Source organism: Sipha flava, unplaced genomic scaffold (genome assembly GCF_003268045.1).
Source record: "Sipha flava isolate LNK unplaced genomic scaffold, YSA_version1 349_pilon_pilon, whole genome shotgun sequence".
Lineage (NCBI taxonomy): Eukaryota > Metazoa > Arthropoda > Insecta > Hemiptera > Aphididae > Sipha > Sipha flava.
This window is the reverse complement of record NW_020273044.1, coordinates 1,434-21,184: the sequence shown is the minus strand read 5'-3', so window position 1 is coordinate 21,184 and position 19,751 is coordinate 1,434. Positions and strand designations below refer to the sequence as shown.

At 31.2% G+C, this 19,751-nt stretch overlaps 1 pseudogene; it reads right to left on the bottom strand.

The window, feature by feature from the left end:
• Positions 1-651: 651 nt before the first annotated feature.
• On the bottom strand, positions 652-10,539 carry LOC112687361 (annotated as a pseudogene).
• Between the last annotated feature and the right edge of the window lie 9,212 nt (positions 10,540-19,751).

Below are 19,751 nucleotides of genomic sequence, written 5' to 3'. Positions count from 1 at the left end.
ATTAATAACAATAAGACAAACATACACAAGATTCTGAATATATTAACTAAATATAAATATATAAATATATATATATATATATAAATATATTGAAATATATAAATAAAATTAAAATAAAACTAATTTTGATGACATAATGAAATAACGACTCCTTCATTATTAGTAAATTGAACAAAAAAAAAACACTTAAAATTAATATTATTTACGTAAAAAATACACCTACAAGTTTACTTGGCACTGGTAATTTAAACAAATTACTCATACTTAATAATTTTACAACTGATAATTTGATCACATTATATGCATTAATTTTATAAATTTGTTTCATGATAACTATAATATCATTTTCTAATATAAAAAATTGATTTTTAACATTTTTATGGCTAAGAACATAGTTGTTAGAATTAAGAATAATTTGATGATAAAATGTAAATTTTAAGTTTGAAAGATTTTCATCTATTTTAAAAGACTTTAAAACACAGATATTGATTGTGTTATTTTTCAATTCTTCACATTCTATTGCTATTATTTTATTTTTTATTTCAGAAAGTGGATATTTATAACATTTCATTGACTTTTTTTTTAGAGTTTGAAGATAATTTTCATACTTAAAGCACTGAATTTGTCCAATGGTCCATATAAACTAACGAAAAAAGGTAGATGAATTAAACTGTGTACATTGTAGTTAATGAACTGAAGTCCATAAATAGATGAATAATTTTAAATAAATTCTTTTAATAATTTTGAGGCCAAATCATTATATTTATTACAAAGTGCACTTGAACACAAAATTCAAATAGATATAAATAAGAGAAGAAAATTATTATATTTTTTTTTCTTGTTAAATTTGATTTTAAAACAATAACTCCTGTGTATAACAAAAATTCATGTAATTCAGTTGTCTTCCAAAACTCTATATCATCTAGTGATATTGGAAAACGACTAAACACTGACGGTACAAATTTTTTCAAATTAGAGAAGTATAATTTTTTTTCTCTTCATAAACTCTTACTGGCTTTTTCTCTTTAATTTAAAATTCTAACAATCTTTTCATCACACCCTGACATACACAATGCATATAATCTAAGACAACATATTTTATTATATCGATTAGAAGATCTAATAATGAACTAAATCCATCTTTCTGGTACACTCAGAGTTTAATTTTCATCTATTCATTAATCATTTGTTCTTAGTGGTGCAGAAAAATCTAAGAAGCAAGCTTTATTATCAATATAACCTCTTTCAATTTCACAAGAAGTACAACTAAAATGTTTTACATTTAATAAAAAAGCCTTAACTGGTGCATCAGCTACAATATGAGCTACTTCGAAATGTATTTGCTTATCATTAATTTTAATACCAAAAGTTAAAAGAATATTTAGCTCATTAATAAATGGGTGTAAGTACTCGTTTACATCACCCGTTTTGCCTTTAAAGCTGCGATAAATAGCAACTGGAAAAATTTTGTTTGAAAAATGGGTACATTGATGAATAATAAAAGAATAAGTCAAAATCTTGTTTTAAAGCTTTTAGCTAGAGGTAGACCATCAATACTAAAACTAAATTTTATTGTAATATTATTAAGAATGCTATCTATTTCTTTAACTAAAAGAGGTTGTAAAATATTGTAAATTCCTAAATTGAGGTATGATTCATTTTCTATTTCTATATTAAGTCTGATAACCTTATATTCATGTGGAATTGTTCGAATATCTTTAGGAACTTGTAGATCAGTACTTCTCAGAATTTTCAACATTTCATTAGCAGATTGAACTGCACTGCCAATTTTTGAAGATGTTTTACTCAATCTTTGTTTTTTTCTTTAATCAAACTTGTTGTACAGTCTTCAATGGGCTGTACATCTTCAGAAAAATCCTAAAAAATTTAAGTTAATACACTTTATAATTTAGAAAAATTATTAGGTAAAAATAGATTTAAATTTGTTTAATGTTTACAATGAAATTTCGAATTTGATATGTCTGCGAATTATTAGTTACAATATTCAGTAATACATGATTCAATACAATTTGTGGAATTAATTTCTTCATTGGAAAACACTTTTAATAGTGCATTAGACTTTGTTACCTAAAAACATATACTTATATATATAATATACAAAACAAACTTTTATTTTAAAACATACTTGTGATGAAGACTGAATATTAGATTTTATAGTTATTTCTGGATTATTATTATTGAGATTATTATGTAGTAATTGTAATTTATTTTGAATGCGCATTTGAAACTGACAATTAGAAATGGTTCTGATATCTTTAATGTGTTTGTGAACTGTTAACAAGATTAAAATAAGAATATACATTTTTTTTAAATACTTAATTTAAAAAGTTACACATAATATTTGTTATTTAATTATTATTATATATATAATGGAAGTTATTGGGTTTTATTGGATAATAGTAAATATTTGGTTTCTCTGTAAAACCAAAGATTATTTATTACTTATTATTTACATTATTTACAAATATTACAAATTTACCTGTAAAACAAAAGAAACAACAATTTATGTTACTATTGTCACTAATGTCACTCTTAATTATTAATAATAATTTAAAAAACAATATTAAAATTAACAAAAGTTAAAAGTAAAGTTAACAATCTTAAAAAAAAACAATCTATCAATTTTATAATGTTATCACTTTATCTTATCAATGTTTGATTATAATAATAATAATAATAATAATAATAATAATATTTAATAGAAAGTATTTTCTTTACATATATATATATATATATATATATATATATATATATATATCCATAAGCGTGTGCAGACATAACTAGCAGGGTAGTCAAACATAACACATTATCATTTAATATTAACAAAAAATTTGCATTCGTAACTTCATTTAACTTAAAAACTATATCTCTCCAGTATTCTTACATTTTTTTTTAACGTTAACTAATGTTTCAAAGTGGTTAAAAATAATATGTTTATTTATTATTGTGATCATATTGAATATTTTGGTGAGGGTGGGAAGTTTCACAGAATAGTCAAGTACCTACCCTGACTACCCCGTGTACACGCTTATGTATATATCATATGAGTATTTGATATATATTCACTAAATGTATTTAACTAATTTTTAAAAGTAGGAATGCTATTAAATTTATTTTGTCCTGTCATATCGAGTTTTGGCAGTTCTAAACCAACTCTGTACTTCTAATTCAAATGTAGAATCAGAATATTGATATTTATTTTTAATTATACCTAAGAAAAATAGTATTAAAATTATATTTATAAAAACTGCTTAATGCATTAAATGTATAATTTATATAATAATCAGTAAATATTTGATTTTGAATTTGTTGTCTTTTTTAAAAGCCTCTCCAGTCCAAGAACAGTCAATATCAAATTTGTTGTTAAATGTTTTGGATAAAATATGTTGAAGATGTGTTTTACCATTGTTACCACTAATTGAACAAAACATATTTTTCTGTTAACATAGTTTGTTCAGAACAATCTCAATAAATTACAATTTTAAGAATAAAATATATAAATAGACGATTTCACTAATATACCAATTTATCTTTAATATTACCATCAATCTGTAATACTTGTTCACACTTAACAACACTTTTTTAGATGACAATGGAAACTGTGATATAAATGACACGTCTTCAGTATCATTTGAAAAACCTAATGTTGGTACTACTGACTGGTTAACTTCTTAACATCATTTTTTAAACTATCAATCTTATTACTATAGTCGGGGACACGAAAAGTGGTGTGTGACCGACGCGATCCAAGCGGTTAAATCGTCTATATAAATAGCATAATCATCATCATTATCTGTGTCATCATCACTCTAATCACTATCACCTGATAATATGGTTAATATAATGGGTTCTAATATGGCATCCCTGTGAACTTCTCTTTCATAGTCTTGGGATTGAATACTTTCTGCATGTCGTACACATTTCTCCCAATCTTGTATAGTCACTGAATCTAACGCTTCATGAGTCAAACGTTCAATGTCTACCATGTTGAAAGTGTTATTTTTTTTGGCAACTTCATTTTTAACTTGAGCCCAAATCAACTCAATAGTGTTATACTGGCAGTGATAGGGAGGAAGTCGTATCACCTCATGACCTCTTTCTAATGCCAACTCATCAAGGAGATACGATTTTTACGTGGCATCATATTTTTCACCTTCATTTTGAGTTCAGCCAATGTTTCTAAATTATTGTAGGGAATATTTTTATCTTTAAGCCATTTTTGTACATCCGATTTTCTAGAATTACTCTAAGGATAATTTTCTGCCAAAGTCGAATGATATGAAGCGTTATCCATAATAATAATAGAGGGCTCTTCGAGATGATTGAGTACTTCAAGAAACCACTCTTTATACACCTCAGCATTCATTTGGTTATGGTTATCTGTAGTATTACCAGTGTTACTACGAAAAACTAATTTTGAATCCTTAATAAAACCGTATCGGGCGCATCCTGCGTGACATACAATCAGTCGACCACCCTTGCCAATTGGAACCTTTAATCCTTCCGTACCTTCATTGTTCTGCCAAATAATGGATCTTGAGTGATTTTGATTAATCCAAGTCTCATCAACATATACAACAGGGCGACTATCATTATTTTTACGCAGTGTGCACATTTTTCTGAGGAACGTGCACCGTAGAGCAACTATGTCTAAGCGCTCCATTAAAAATTTGCGCCCGTCATTACACTTCTTAAATGAAAAATTCAAATTTTTAAGAACACGTCGCATTGACCTAACGCTTCCAGTGTAATTATTTTTTTCTCGGTAAGTGTTGAGTATGGAAAAGGCAGTCGGGTACTCACCTCTATCATAAAAGTCGTGAATAATTCTTCTGACTATATCTCCATCAAAATCGTCCAACTCGGTTTGAATTTTCGCCCGTTTATATGTTTTACGCGGAGATTTAAAAAATGGTACAACTCGTTGTTCATCTTGCGTGTTTTCTGATTTTTTCGATTCGGAGCAAATGCGGCTTACGGTGCGAAGCGAAATTCCACATGCCTGGGATGTAAGGTCTTGAGCACATTTAAAAAATTCTGGCGTTAAGTCAGGTTTTTTAGATAAATTTTTTAAAAATATATACACGCTATGTATAATTTTTTTAGATTGACTATGAATATCTTTATCATTAAAAGACATTTTAAAAAATTACAAAATAACAGCACAGTAAATAAATTACTAAATCGCACAGGCAATACAACACTAAACAGTTAACACACGAATGTACCTACTCGTCGACCACTTGCGGGCTAATAGAGGTAGGTAGATGCCATGGTATTTCATTGTACATTTAGTATAAAAACAACCCCTCTTTTCACACACAATGCAAGAGAAAATAACAGCTGCAACAAACCATAATCCTATATAACAGGTCTATGCAACAAACTACCTGAAAGCCATAGAATGAAAACAGTAACCTTATTTTTTTTATGATGTGTACAATCAGTGGCGGATTTAACGGTCGTTTAGTCGGCGAATACCGACGGGGCCCCTTCTTAAATTATTCACTGAGGCCCTGAAAAATGTGTACAATACACAAAATGTTACGCTGCTCGCGCGAAATACGCCTCATGCGCCGAATGTTGAGAACCACCGAGCACAGGCCGGGTGTGGGTTGGGGTACAGTCAAAGTCACACGCCACTTTTCGTGTCCCCGACTATAAGTCTTTCTTTCATCATACAAATAGCTATCAATTCTTCATAAATTTGTTTGAATAATATATTTATTTCTCCTAACATAAAGATATGTAAATAGTAAGTATTTTTTTTAATCTTGATCACTTTAAAAGTTTGTTCGCGCTGTATATAATGTTTGTTGTAAAATTTGTTCATGTCATCATTTTCGTGCGATGCGTAGCGGTGCGTTGCGTATTCGCAGCCCTCGTCGACGGCGGTGATAAGCCTCCGTGTGCGACCGGCCGGATACGTTATCGCGCTGTTATTGTCGCACGTTAATGATTGTTATTCCACGTTTTCAAAAATTGTCGGTTATGTTTTGTAAAAGTTTCAAATCATGCTCTCAGTACCACAAAGTTCATTAATTTCGAGTGTTTTTCTATTTTGTGTGGTGGCACTGGGGCATTTTATCTTCATTGTGGTGTCCGGCGGCCTTAGCCTTCGTGGTGAATGTCGTCGGCCCCATCTCGCTCTCTTTTCCGTGTCTTCGTAGTGTGCACACCAAAGTTCATTCATTTTTTGTTTTTCGTTAAATTCACGTTTTTTTTCATCTTTACGTTTGTTGCTGTCGTCGTTGGTGATTGTGATTCGGTGGTCGCACGTACCAGACTGTGACATTTTTATTTTGTATAATTTTAAACACTGCGGTGTGCCGTCTAAGGCAATTGTAGTCATAGTTCTGGTGCGGTCGCGTCGGGATAAATTCCGCCACCAATTACAGTCATCACATGTGAGTATTGGTCGACCATATTTGTATCATTGTATTAAAGGCCGACGGGCCTCAGCCGTCGTAGGCACATTATTTATATTATATTTTGTATCAGCCGTCGTAGTCACATTATATATATTATTTTGCATTGGCCGACATAGGCATCTACCACATTGGCCGACGTAGGCATATTATTTATATTATTATTATTGCACTAGCCGTCGTAGGCAAATTATTATAAAACATTTATTATTTCGTATGCGCCGTGTGGGCCACATTGTTATATTATTTTTATTATTTATTTAAATCATTTATATTGTAGCCGCTATAGGGCATTAATTATCATTAATATTGTGTGCCATGTGGGCCACATATAATATCGTATTTTTATTATATTTGTTGGTTCAAGCCCAATAACATTATATTCATTATTTATTCAAAAATTATTTGTTTTTATTCACACAGCATAATAGTTTCCTCCTTTTTCTTTTTATACAGCTGTTAAGGCACCCTTATGCTTTATAGTATAAGAGCTGATATCAGCGACAAAGTTGAATGTATATGTAGTGAATAGGACTAATATTAGTCACCTATTTCAAAATGTAATTATCTTTATCAATAATGTGTTATGATATAGATATAAGAATAATTAGATGTAGGCACCTATATTATTAAATGTATTAAAGGATAAAAATATAGATATATAGATTTATTTAAAAAAAAATTAATTTTAAATACACTATTTTTGGTCACTTTTATTAAGCATATTCACATTAATCTTACCTTCAGATGAATTCTCAATAGTATTCGGAAAGGGTTTATTGGCCATAGATTCTACATTCTGTGATGTATAATAAAAATTCGATTTTGTTTAATAAATATTATGATAAGGAAATTAAAACTCAAATGTTTTATTCAAATTCAAAAATATACCTGTGATACTGAACTTCCAATTTTCAATTATGAAGATTCAGTTGATTTTGGTAAAAATGAATGCATATAATCAGAATCTTTTAATAAAATTACTTTACTACTGTAAAATTACTTTTTATAAAATAACTAATTTAATATAAGTGTGTAAGAATGTGGTATATAAGTGGAAGAGGTATGGAGTGCTGTGAACGGTGACGGAATATAAAAATAAAAAACATCAAACATTTATTTTTTTTAATAATTTATTAAAATCGTTCCTTTAAAATTATATATAACGCTAATTATGACAATATTAGTCGAAAACAATCCTTTAATGTAACAGAATGTACAATATTTTTTATTATCCCATCTCTCACCAACACAAACAAACTGGATGGTTTGAGAGCACGTCACGTATAATTGTCCGTGTGAAAAACATGATTTGCTCAAATCTAAGCTACAGACAGACAGATTTTTTTGATCAAAAATTATTAAATTAAACTATGATTTATTAATCAATAGCACTTTTCCAAACATTTTTTTCGTAAAAACCTTCTCCTGGCAATTACGAACAATTTAAAAAAAATTTGAGCCAAATCGACCCAGCCGTTCTCAGTTGATGAAATGTTATAAATTTTTGGCTTCATTTTTATATATTAATATTAATATATATATATATTAATAAATTACTTGTTTAACCAAACTGATAAATAACTGTTTATTGTGTAATAACTGTAATTAGATGTGTAGAGAAGGTTGATGAATAGATAAAATATTTATAAAAAATAACTAAGTAGCACATTAGTTAATAGGCCTTATTTATTAGTTCATAGTTGTAAATAGCATAGGAAAACAATTTTAAGATCAAAAAAATCTTTAAAGTTGGCGGGTTGAAAAAATTCCAGGTGTTATATAATTTCCATACAACAAAAATAGATATAGATAATAGATGGCTGTAATAAGCAAAAAATTTAAATTTTATAGCTGGCCTCCCCAGCCATGGTGGTCCGAATACGCCTATGACGAGCGTGCTATGTGCCTCAAAACAGCCAAAAATTAAGTAATAGTATAGTTAAGTTTGGGGGGGGGGTAATTCTTCCGCAAATTTTTGGTCAAAGGGGCAGTTGCCCCCATTCGCCCCCCCCAAGTTACGTCTATATATACATATGCATTATCATATAGACACAAACGCACGAATTGAATTAAGATAACACTTAATATAACACAAATGTTTCCCTAGTAGTTGAGGCACATGACCACCACAGAAGATCCCTTTATTTACATGTCTTTTCATACATGATACTTTTCATATTATCGCTCTTTTTTCATTCCGATTGTCTCCCCGATCATACCGATGTGTATCCATTTTACTTTAAATCTTTTCTTGATGTTATTAATTTATTTTTCTTTCATCTGTTTTATTCACCGACCGGTATAAATACGCGATACGACCCCCTTCATCCGTATCCTTGTCGCTAAGTTATTAACTATATTTTTCCATGGTTAAAGAATAATTTAATACCAAATTATTGGTGATAATAATAAAATAATAAATAATTTAATATCAAACTATTAACGATTATTTTTATTTAAAATTTAGTTTTTGTTATTTTATTTCAGCGGCGCCTGTGAACATGGAACTCAACAACAATGACAACAACGGTAACAACTTTATTTTCCACTACTACAACAATTACTGCAATAACGGTTACTGCAACAGCTTCTTCATCCCCATCCTAAACGTCATGCAAAGGTCAGTTTATTCTTGTTGTACATATTCTTACATCATTGGTAGGGATGGTATTATGTATATCGAGCAAAAAGAAACGTTAAACGGTAATCAATATCAATTACAAAATGACCTAGTTCATTCAAGGATCATGGATAGACGGTACTTCAGTGCGCGATTGTTAACTCCGCCAGAATACTAACATGTTTATATAAATATAACCAAACTATTAATTCTTGTAAAATCATATTAAAAATCAAAATTTAAAAAACTATAAAAATTAAGAAAAAGAACCAATAGTATATTAAAAGTACGACTTAACTGAAATTTCACCTATTAAACTTCATTCAAGACTATTCTAAAACTCATTCATACTTTTAAATACAATTTTTTTATAGATATTTACAGTACAAACCAATTCACAATAAAATCTAATTTTTAACCTAACATTCCCAACTGATTATATTCATATTTAAAATGCAATTAAAAGTCATTCAGTTATATTCCTCACTTCACTTAATACCTAAAAATATCCTTCATGAATTGGCTAAAATTGTCATGAGTAATTAAACATAAGAATCACTAGTATTTTAAAATATAGAACGTTTACTTATTAAATTTCATCTAAGACTATTCTAAAACAGAACATAAATTTAATTTTGAATTAAATTTATTATATTTTTGAAAAATGAAGTTACAAATAAATCATATATTTATAGTCAACACAGTAGGTTGGTACCTATAATACAGGTATACATATAATTTATACCTAAACTATATATATATATAATTATAAAAAAAAGTAAATTAAAAATTTTAAACATAAATAACCAATCCTAGTTAAAACAATAAATAAATAACAATAAACCTTCCTTGGTATAAATTAAATAAAATTCAAAATTACATCTTGTAAATAAACAGAATTCAAAAATGTCGAACCATATATATATATATATAATAATCAGCACAAACTATGTTGTATGCCACTGTGTAAAACACTCTAACCCTTTTCCACAGCACAAACTAACATTACATTTTCCACATTTTGAAAATGTAAATCCTTTGCAACCAGGTCTCTTGCATCTAGTTTTTTTTTGATGGGTCATTGGCCAATGGTCATATCTATCAGTCCTAATTTCTTTTGTTGGTGCCATTTCTTTTTGTTTTGTACCTAATTTTCCTTTTTTTATTATACCTATAAGAATACGATCGTTATTTATGAGGTCATAATAATACATACATTATATTTACTAATTTATAAAAATAAATACCTGTTTCAATATCATTCGATGGGCGTCCTCGTTTTGCGGTATTATTTTCACCAATTTTGCACAAATTTAAGGCAAGTTGTTCTCTAAATTCCATTAATGGCAAAATATTATCGGTGTCTGATTTTTGCTTTTGGATTCGTTTGTGTAATAGCCAAGAATTTACGATGGTGACGTCTAGTAAGTGATGAAATAATCGCATATACCATTTGCGACTTCGCATTTTAATTTTGTACCTTCCAAGTAAACTATCCAGTAAGTCGACACCCCCCATATGAGTGTTATATACTTTTATAATATGGGGACAATCTACTTCTACTCTTTTATTCAATTTTCTATCATATCTAGTAACTTTGTAACAGGCTCTATAGCTGCAAAAGTTGACAATAAATTTACATTTTTCGTGTCTTTCCATGTAATCGCGACTATATCAGTATTTCTAATATTAGTGACACAATGATCATATGTTCCTCTGGGTTTTTTTATCATAATTGAATCATCGGGCAACATTACATTTTTTAGTCTATTTCTTCGAACAGTACCGAGGGAGAGTATATTTTCTTTTTTCAAATAAACTAATAGTGGCAAGGTTGTATAATAATTGTCAAAAAACAATTTATAATTTTAATGTTTAGGTATAATTCTTGCTAGACGAACTACTACATTAGCGCTGGAACCTAAATCTGGTTCATTTATACTTCGTAATTCTTAATTGTTTTCTTGACCGGTAAAAAGTTCAAAATTATAAGCGAAACCGGAGGCACCACTAAGAACGAACAATTTATAGCCCCACTTATGTGGCTTGTTGGGCATATAAACTTTGACCGAGCTTCTAGCTTTGGTGCTACACATTTGTTCGTCAACAGCTAAATGTTCTTCTAATGGAACACGACTAAAACTGTTTTTTAATGTTTCTATAACAGGTCTTATTTTGTGAGTTCTATCACGATTTGGTCCATGTGTCTCAAGTGTATTATCATTAAAGTGTAAATGACTTCTAATTTTTTCAAAAATATTCAGGCTCATTGTGTCTTTGATAACTTGATTGCCCAAGTATGGTGCCCAATACTTTCTAACATTTGAAATATTCACTATACTCATTAGAACAAGTACCCTAATATATTTTTGTAAATCATCTGTAGACAATTTTAATGGATTAGATAAACTTTTTTGTAGACCATATTTATAAGTTTCATCACAAATATGTTGCATCAAGTCTACAGTAAAAAGATATTTAAAAATTTGATAAGGTGTCTCTAATTCCATTATATCATCTGCTAAAGTAAAGTTTCCGAGAAAATTGGTATCTACGGGTGGAAAATTATCTTTTGCCCATTTTATATCTTTTATTTCAATCGGAATATGATTTTGAATATTAGGTGGTACAGGATTATTACGCTTGGATCGATAACATTTTTTTTTGGAACGTGTTGGTAATGAACATGTTATTTGCTGAACACAAGATGATGAGGGCAAAAATAAATCAGTGGTATTAGTTTCAATAACTGAAGTTTGAGGCTCGAAAATTGGAAGTTCAACTTTATCATCTAGAATTGTCTCAGTGTTAAATTTTTCAAATAAAAGTTTTTCAAATTCCTCAATATTTGGTTCGTCTAATAAATTTGCATACTCATTCCATAAATCAACCTTTTCATTTTCAACGTCACTCTCAATCTCAAATCCATCTTCTGACCCAGAAGGTATTTCAAGTAAATGAATTATTTCATTATCAACAATTTTTTTATTCATGGTGGATAATAAGGAACTATAGGATAATAAGGAAATATAATACTATATTACTTACAAGTTACAGCATACAACTAAGGTACTATCTTAAGGTACTAATCTTTTCTAGTTCACTGTGTTCTAATTTTAATGTTCGTTCAAAAAAAAAAAAAACGTACATGAAATAAATTGATAGCACAATATAAATGTGATTACGATAAGACTTCCTAAATGCATAGTGTTGCTGTCTGGCAACAATGTCAAAAACAGGTATTCTACAATAATCCGAATTGTCAACTATTCCACAACCAAACCATCGTATCAATTACAGTGTAACCAATATAAAAATATTTTTTTAAATGTTACTAGGATTAATAGACTTTGATATTTCATTGTTGGAAGTGATATGTTTTATCAAACTATGTGTGATTTCAAAATATGTTTTGCACTTAACATTTATACGTAAAATAAAACATGCATCTGTATTAATTGTTCTTCTTTCATTTTAGTTTGATTGTTTACTACTTATCAAAGATATTGAACTGTATATTATACTATTTTCTATATATCTATACTATTTTACATCAATGCAAACAGATTGTTGCCAGTGGGCAACACTATGCATTGTAGGGTTAAAGGAAAAATGATCTATGCGCCGAACGTGTCGAATAAAAAACTATAACTAATTTTGTGGGGAACGCTGACATCAGCGGGGAGATATTCTTCAGGTCAGGTAGTCCGTCAGACGGGGTGTTAAGGCCGTACCCTGAACTCTCAACCTTTACTAATATCTCGTAGCCTATATTTGGTCAGGAAAGAGGTGTCGAATTGGTTTGTCGAGTTCAGTTTTATGTATATTCGGTGGTTATTGATTTAATTCCCCGGGAGAAGAGTAAAAAGTACATGTTATATTTAATATGTTTTTACAGAGTAATATATATTGCTACTGGAGTTATTAATCTATTGTGCATTTGGGGGGTTTCCGAATTATATTATTCTTCTATTGCTATAAGTGAGTGAAAGTTGATGAATTGTGTTGTGTAATTTAGGTTTTTAATATTGTGTTGCATTAGCGCTATCTCTTGCTATCGTAGTGCGAGATCGACGTGCCGACGTGGCGATGTCGTGATACAGGTGGTGCGGCATAGCGGACGGTAGAACGCGTGTGTGATCGTTGCACTTTGGTACATTTTATAACAATGAAACGAGAAAACTAAACGGTAACACGAATCGCATTGGTAACGCGGTGTATCTAATATAATATATTATTTATTATATAGTGTTGCGTGCCGTCAATACAACAGTTCAGACGTAGAATGTGTGTATGCAATTAAATACTTACCAAATAATTTACTCAATTTATGTTAAACTGATATTTATTGAAATATTTCCAAGTAAAAAGTATTAATTTGATTTGACAAATAAACTGGCGTGAAGGTGCGTGCTGAGATCGAACTGTTACACATCTGAATATTTGTCTGTTCGGGACTAAGTATCTTATATACCCCGTTCTTATGTAAAGGATTGTGACTCTTCCAAAAGGTTAACATATTAAACATTTCGAATATCTTCTTCTTTTTTATCTCTTATTTGTCCTTTATTTCAACCATTTGGAGTTGTACACCCTTGTCCTAAACCTATATAAGAGATTGTGACTCTTCCATAAGTTAACATACTTAACCCGGGCATCATTCAATTATTTTAATGCAAAATGTAAAATACCTGAATTCTTAGTATTTTAGTATGTTTGATTGTTTTTTCTCCTAAATGTCAATCATTTGTACCTTACTGATTACTGTGTACCCAACCCTTGCTTGTTATTAAGCTTGATTAATCTTGTGAACTCTGCAATTCGCAGAGTCACTTTTAACGTTAAATTTCATCATGTGCTTTGTATTTATGCATTGTTATTTAGAAAATGCCCATAATCATTTAGCCGTTGCTATCGTACAACTGGTGCTTATTATAAGTGTTATCAAAAATTTCTAATAATATTAATTATGTGATATGTGGTTCCCCCTACAATGTACATCCATTTATGCCTTGTTCAGTTACTAGCGTTCCATCATTTTCTCTTAGAAACCTCTCTCGTTTCTTATATCCTCCTCATGCCGTGTTTATCTTCTGATATAGTTGTCGTAAATTATTTATTCTAAAATTTTGTTCCGCTTTTTCTAACAATTTTTGGACGTACAACCGTTTTTCTCTTCTTAATGTGTTATGTGTTTCTTTTTGGCATCGTTTATAATGTTCCTCTTTGTCTTTATTTGTAGGATCACCAAGCCATATGATCCTTAGATCCTTCATTTGAGCTAGTACTTTCTGGCATATTTCATTAAACTATGGCTTCTTTATTCTTTCACTTTACTTAAAAATATTTCTGATATTGTCTTTATTGAGTCTCTCACTTTTTTTCTTCTTTCGTCAATTGACTATCTAATCTACTATCAAAACGAATGGTTGAACAACTGTTCATTTAGTCTGTTTTTAAGACACCTACTCTTTTCTTCGGCCTCTAACTTGGATACATCATATCTATCTAGCATAGTCCCAGTAGATCGAGCGGGATTTTTAAGTTTTACTTTAATTTTTCCTTTAACAAGAAAGTGATCGGAGTCACTATCTGCCCCTCTTACAGTCCGAACATCTTGAATACAGTTGCTGATTATCAAATTTATTAGTATATGATCAATTTGTTTTATATACTTTTCGTTCGGTGAACTTCAAGTTCCGTTATGTATCATTTTGTGTGGGAACATTGTACTTTTTACTACTAGACCTCTTTCAGTCGCCAAGTCAATTAGTCTTAGTCCGTTGTCATTACTTGTGTCATGTAAATTATGACTACCTATAACTGGTCTGAATGCGATCTCTTTTCCAATCTTCGCACTCATATCACCAAGTACAATTTGAATTCTTCTCCTTGGTATTGTGTTTATCGTGGTTATTACATCTTCGTAAAAAAGTTCCTTTTCCTCTTGTTGTTTATCTTCTGTAGACGCGTGTAAGTTAACGAAACTAATATCAAACCATTGTGTCAACAGAGTTAGAACTGATATTCTAGAATTTACATATTTGAAGTCCTTTATAGTTGGTATTAAGCTCTTATGTACCACGAAACTTGTACCAAATTGGACAACGGACAACAATCGTGGCGATGGATGGTTTGTGTCGGGAACGAGGTTGGAACTACTGGCGTACGTGACGCGCACGACGAACCGGCTTGTAACAAGGACCATGGGTGAAAATCACGTGGTACCAACGAAATCAAAGTGATCGGGAACCGAAAACAGGTTGACGTACGTGAAACGCACTTGAAGAAGAACTGTCTAACACGCACAAAAGCGAGTTCGTGAAACACGTGCACGGTGATAGCACAATACCACTGTCCAATAATCAACCGGTGCGATAAACGGGGCGTAAGGACGCAAGGCCGTGAAAGTGACCACGAGGTCAACAATATCTAAAAAAAGACGGGTTGACACTACACGCGGTGACACACACACGAGATCGACCAACGGTCGCGGATCAAACGCACGACAGACGATAATCGCGTACAAAAAGGAATCGGTGTTAGGAAAATAACACACGGAAAGAAAGGCGGCATAGGCGCGATAGTTATCGGCCGGCCAAGCGCGAATGTGTGACGCAAAAACAAAACAAGTTTTTCAGCACACATCACTGCGATCGACGGCCGGGCAGCCGGGTGCATGTCACCGGTAGGGGTAAAAAAGAGGGAATGCCGACGGTGGTCTTCGCGAATCCTCGACGCTCGTCGCGATGGTGCGCAAACAACAATAGAGCATTGATCCATCACTTATATATATGGGAGCTCAATTAATCTACCTGGTAAGTTTTACCGATATTTTTTGTATGATAAATGTGTTATTTATTAATTAATTAGTTAAGTATTAAATTTAAAGATCAACATTTTTTGCTATAGTCGGGGACACGAAAAGTGGCGTGTGACCTTGACTGTACCCCAACCCACACCCGGCCTGTGCTCGGTGGTTCTCAACATTCGGCGCATGAGGCGTATTTCGCGCGAGCAGCGTAACATTTTGTGTATTGTACACATTTTTCAGGGCCTCAGTGAATAATTTAAGAAGGGGCCCCGTCGGTATTCGCCGACTAAACGACCGTTAAATCCGCCACTGATTGTACACATCATAAAAAAAAATAAGGTTACTGTTTTCATTCTATGGCTTTCAGGTAGTTTGTTGCATAGACCTGTTATATAGGATTATGGTTTGTTGCAGCTGTTATTTTCTCTTGCATTGTGTGTGAAAAGAGGGGTTGTTTTTATACTAAATGTACAATGAAATACCATGGCATCTACCTACCTCTATTAGCCCGCAAGTGGTCGACGAGTAGGTACATTCGTGTGTTAACTGTTTAGTGTTGTATTGCCTGTGCGATTTAGTAATTTATTTACTGTGCTGTTATTTTGTAATTTTTTAAAATGTCTTTTAATGATAAAGATATTCATAGTCAATCTAAAAAAATTATACATAGCGTGTATATATTTTTAAAAAATTTATCTAAAAAACCTGACTTAACGCCAGAATTTTTTAAATGTGCTCAAGACCTTACATCCCAGGCATGTGGAATTTCGCTTCGCACCGTAAGCCGCATTTGCTCCGAATCGAAAAAATCAGAAAACACGCAAGATGAACAACGAGTTGTACCATTTTTTAAATCTAAGTTGCCAAAAAAAATAACACTTTCAACATGGTAGACATTGAACGTTTGACTCATGAAGCGTTAGATTCAGTGACTATACAAGATTGGGAGAAATGTGTACGACATGCAGAAAGTATTCAATCCCAAGACTATGAAAGAGAAGTTCACAGGGATGCCATATTAGAACCCATTATATTAACCATATTACCAGGTGATAGTGATTAGAGTGATGATGACACAGATAATGATGATGATTATGCTATTTATATATATATATATATATTATATAAGACATATTTGGTAACTAATTTCGACTTTACTTAGGTAAATTAAAATTGTATATCATACTCCAGAAATGAATGTATCTTTAATATGCTCTAATGAAATGTAGATATTCTTCTTCTTCTTCTTCTTCTTGGGATTCGGCCGCTAGGACCATCCCGTCTCACAACCAATTCTCCAGGCATCTCTATCCATCGCCAAATCCTTCCAGTTTGCTCCGCCTTCTAAGTCTTCTATATCTCTCTTAACTAAATCTTCCCATCTCAACTTTGGTTTTCCCAAGGGCCTTTTTCCTACTGGATTCTGTTCTAAAACCATTCTTAGTAAAGAGTTCTGGCTTCGCATTGCATGACCTGCCCACCGCAACCTTTTTTTCTTGATCGTCTATGTTGTTTTCATTAAAAATTTCTTGTAGCTCTATATTTTTCCTTCTTCTCCACTCTCCTGTGATGTTATCTTTTATTGGACCGAAGATCTTTCATAATATTTTCCTTTCTAGTATTAAAAACTGATTCTCATCTGATTTTCTTAGTGCCCAGGTTTCCGATCCGTACAATTTTACTGACCGTATTAGACTAGTATACAAACGTCCCTTTAACTTTCTTGATAATGATTCAGAACTTAATAGTTTCTCCAAACCAAAATAAGTCCTGTTCCCCGCTTGGATTCTCGCGGCTACTTCCTTGGTTATATCATTTTTTTCCGTCACAATTGAGCCAAGATATTTGAAGGAATTGACTCTCTTAAATTTAAAATGATCCTACCTCTAGAACGTGATCCATCCAATTTTTTCTACTTATAATCATATATTCAGTTTTTTATTTTTTGTTCATTAATTTGTAGTCCTACTTTCTGTGCTGCGTCATTAAGTCTGTCACAAAGCCATTTAACTCCATCTTGAGATTCGTCCATCAGTACTACATCATCGGCATATGCCAATAATGGAATATTCGAGTCCCGGAGTTTTATTCCTTCGTGGGGTTCTATTTTCATCTCTCTTATTACTTTTTCCAATACCAGGTTGAAAATAATAGGTAAGATGGAATCACCCTGTCTAAGGCCGGATTTTACTGTAACTGGATCAGACTTCATATTTCCGACTTTTACTCTGACTACGGTTTCCATGATGCTGATTGAAACTAGATTGACCAGCTTCCGGGGAAAATCGAACTCTTTCAGAATATTTATGAGACTTTCCCTATGAATACTGTCGTATGCTTTTTTGAAGTCAACGAATAGCGTATGTATCTCCCTATCGAATTCCCACGTTTTTTGATATAATAGTCTTATAATAAATATTTGGTCCGTCGTTGACTTCCCTGGTCTAAAACCGCCTTGATATTCACCAATTGTCTGTTCTGCTTTTTCTTTTATTTTTGTTAAAATACAATTTGAGAACACTTTGTACGCCACATCCTCTCTTACCTTACTTATCTAAATAAGTAGTTAGCCCCCCCCCATTTAGAAATCCTGGCTACGCCACTGGAGGGGTCCATATTTATTATTAAGTTAAGAAACTTTAAATTTAATTACCGCCACAGGAAATTTAAATCAATTAAAGCTTGATAGTAATGATATTTCAATATTGAAGGAAAAATTTAATTTGAATACTACATTTGAGTCTGAAATTAAGCTCATTACAAATATGTCTGATAGAACTTCTATTAGAGGGTTATCAACTAAAACAATTGTAGTATGGCTGAATTGGTTATCAGAAAACAACCGGAAAACAATATTTTCAAACTTCAATAAAGCTTTAACACAATTTGCAACAATACCTGTGACAAGCTGCTCGTGTGAGAGCATTTTTCTAAATTGTCTATTGTAAAGTCTAAACTTAGAAACACTATGTTACAAGAACGTCTTGATTCACTGATGTTAATATTTATCGAGCAAAAGATGGCATCAGAAATCAATATTGAAGATGTAATAGATGAATTCAAAGCATGTGTGTCGATAAAAAGAAGACTTGAACTTTAGATTTTAAGTACTCTCCATAAAATAACAACATTATAAATATGTTAAAATTATTCAAAAGCATTTAATATAGTACATACTTGATCTTAAATAAATAATACATTTTTTTTTAATAAATATAAATCAAATTTCAAACTACTTATTTCTACAGTGCATTGTTTAATATTCTACTATAAAATTATGTGTAATTTTAGATTCTAAGGGAAGTAAAGAAGCTACGTAGTATATATGCAAAAACTTAGATTGTGACTTGAATCTTATATGCGTTAAAAGAAAATGCAAATAAATTAAGGGAAGATTAGAAAATTTATTTGTGAGGGGCCCTATATTTCTTATTGCATAACCTGCGAATAAAGTCTGCGCACGCCTATGAATGTACCTATACTTTATAAAAAATTATAAAAGTGTTACAATAAATATTAAAAATATGACTCTGTGTCAGTAGCGTACTCAGGATTTCAAAATGCGGGGGGGGTTCAAAGAAGATCCGGACTATCACTATTGTAGGCCCTAGAATCTAGAGCTAGGTATACTGTATACTGAGCAAAAAAATAAATAAAAATAGGTTATCAGAAAGTAAGTCTTATAATATAATATATTATAGTATTATACTAATATAATAAGTTACTAATAAGGTACTACACAAGAACAAAAGTAAATTTTAACTGTATATCACATAGTTATACATAGTTATTGATTAAAAAAAAAAATATTGTCAGACTTTTAAATATGCTTGTTATATTATCTTATATACAAGATGAAAAAAAA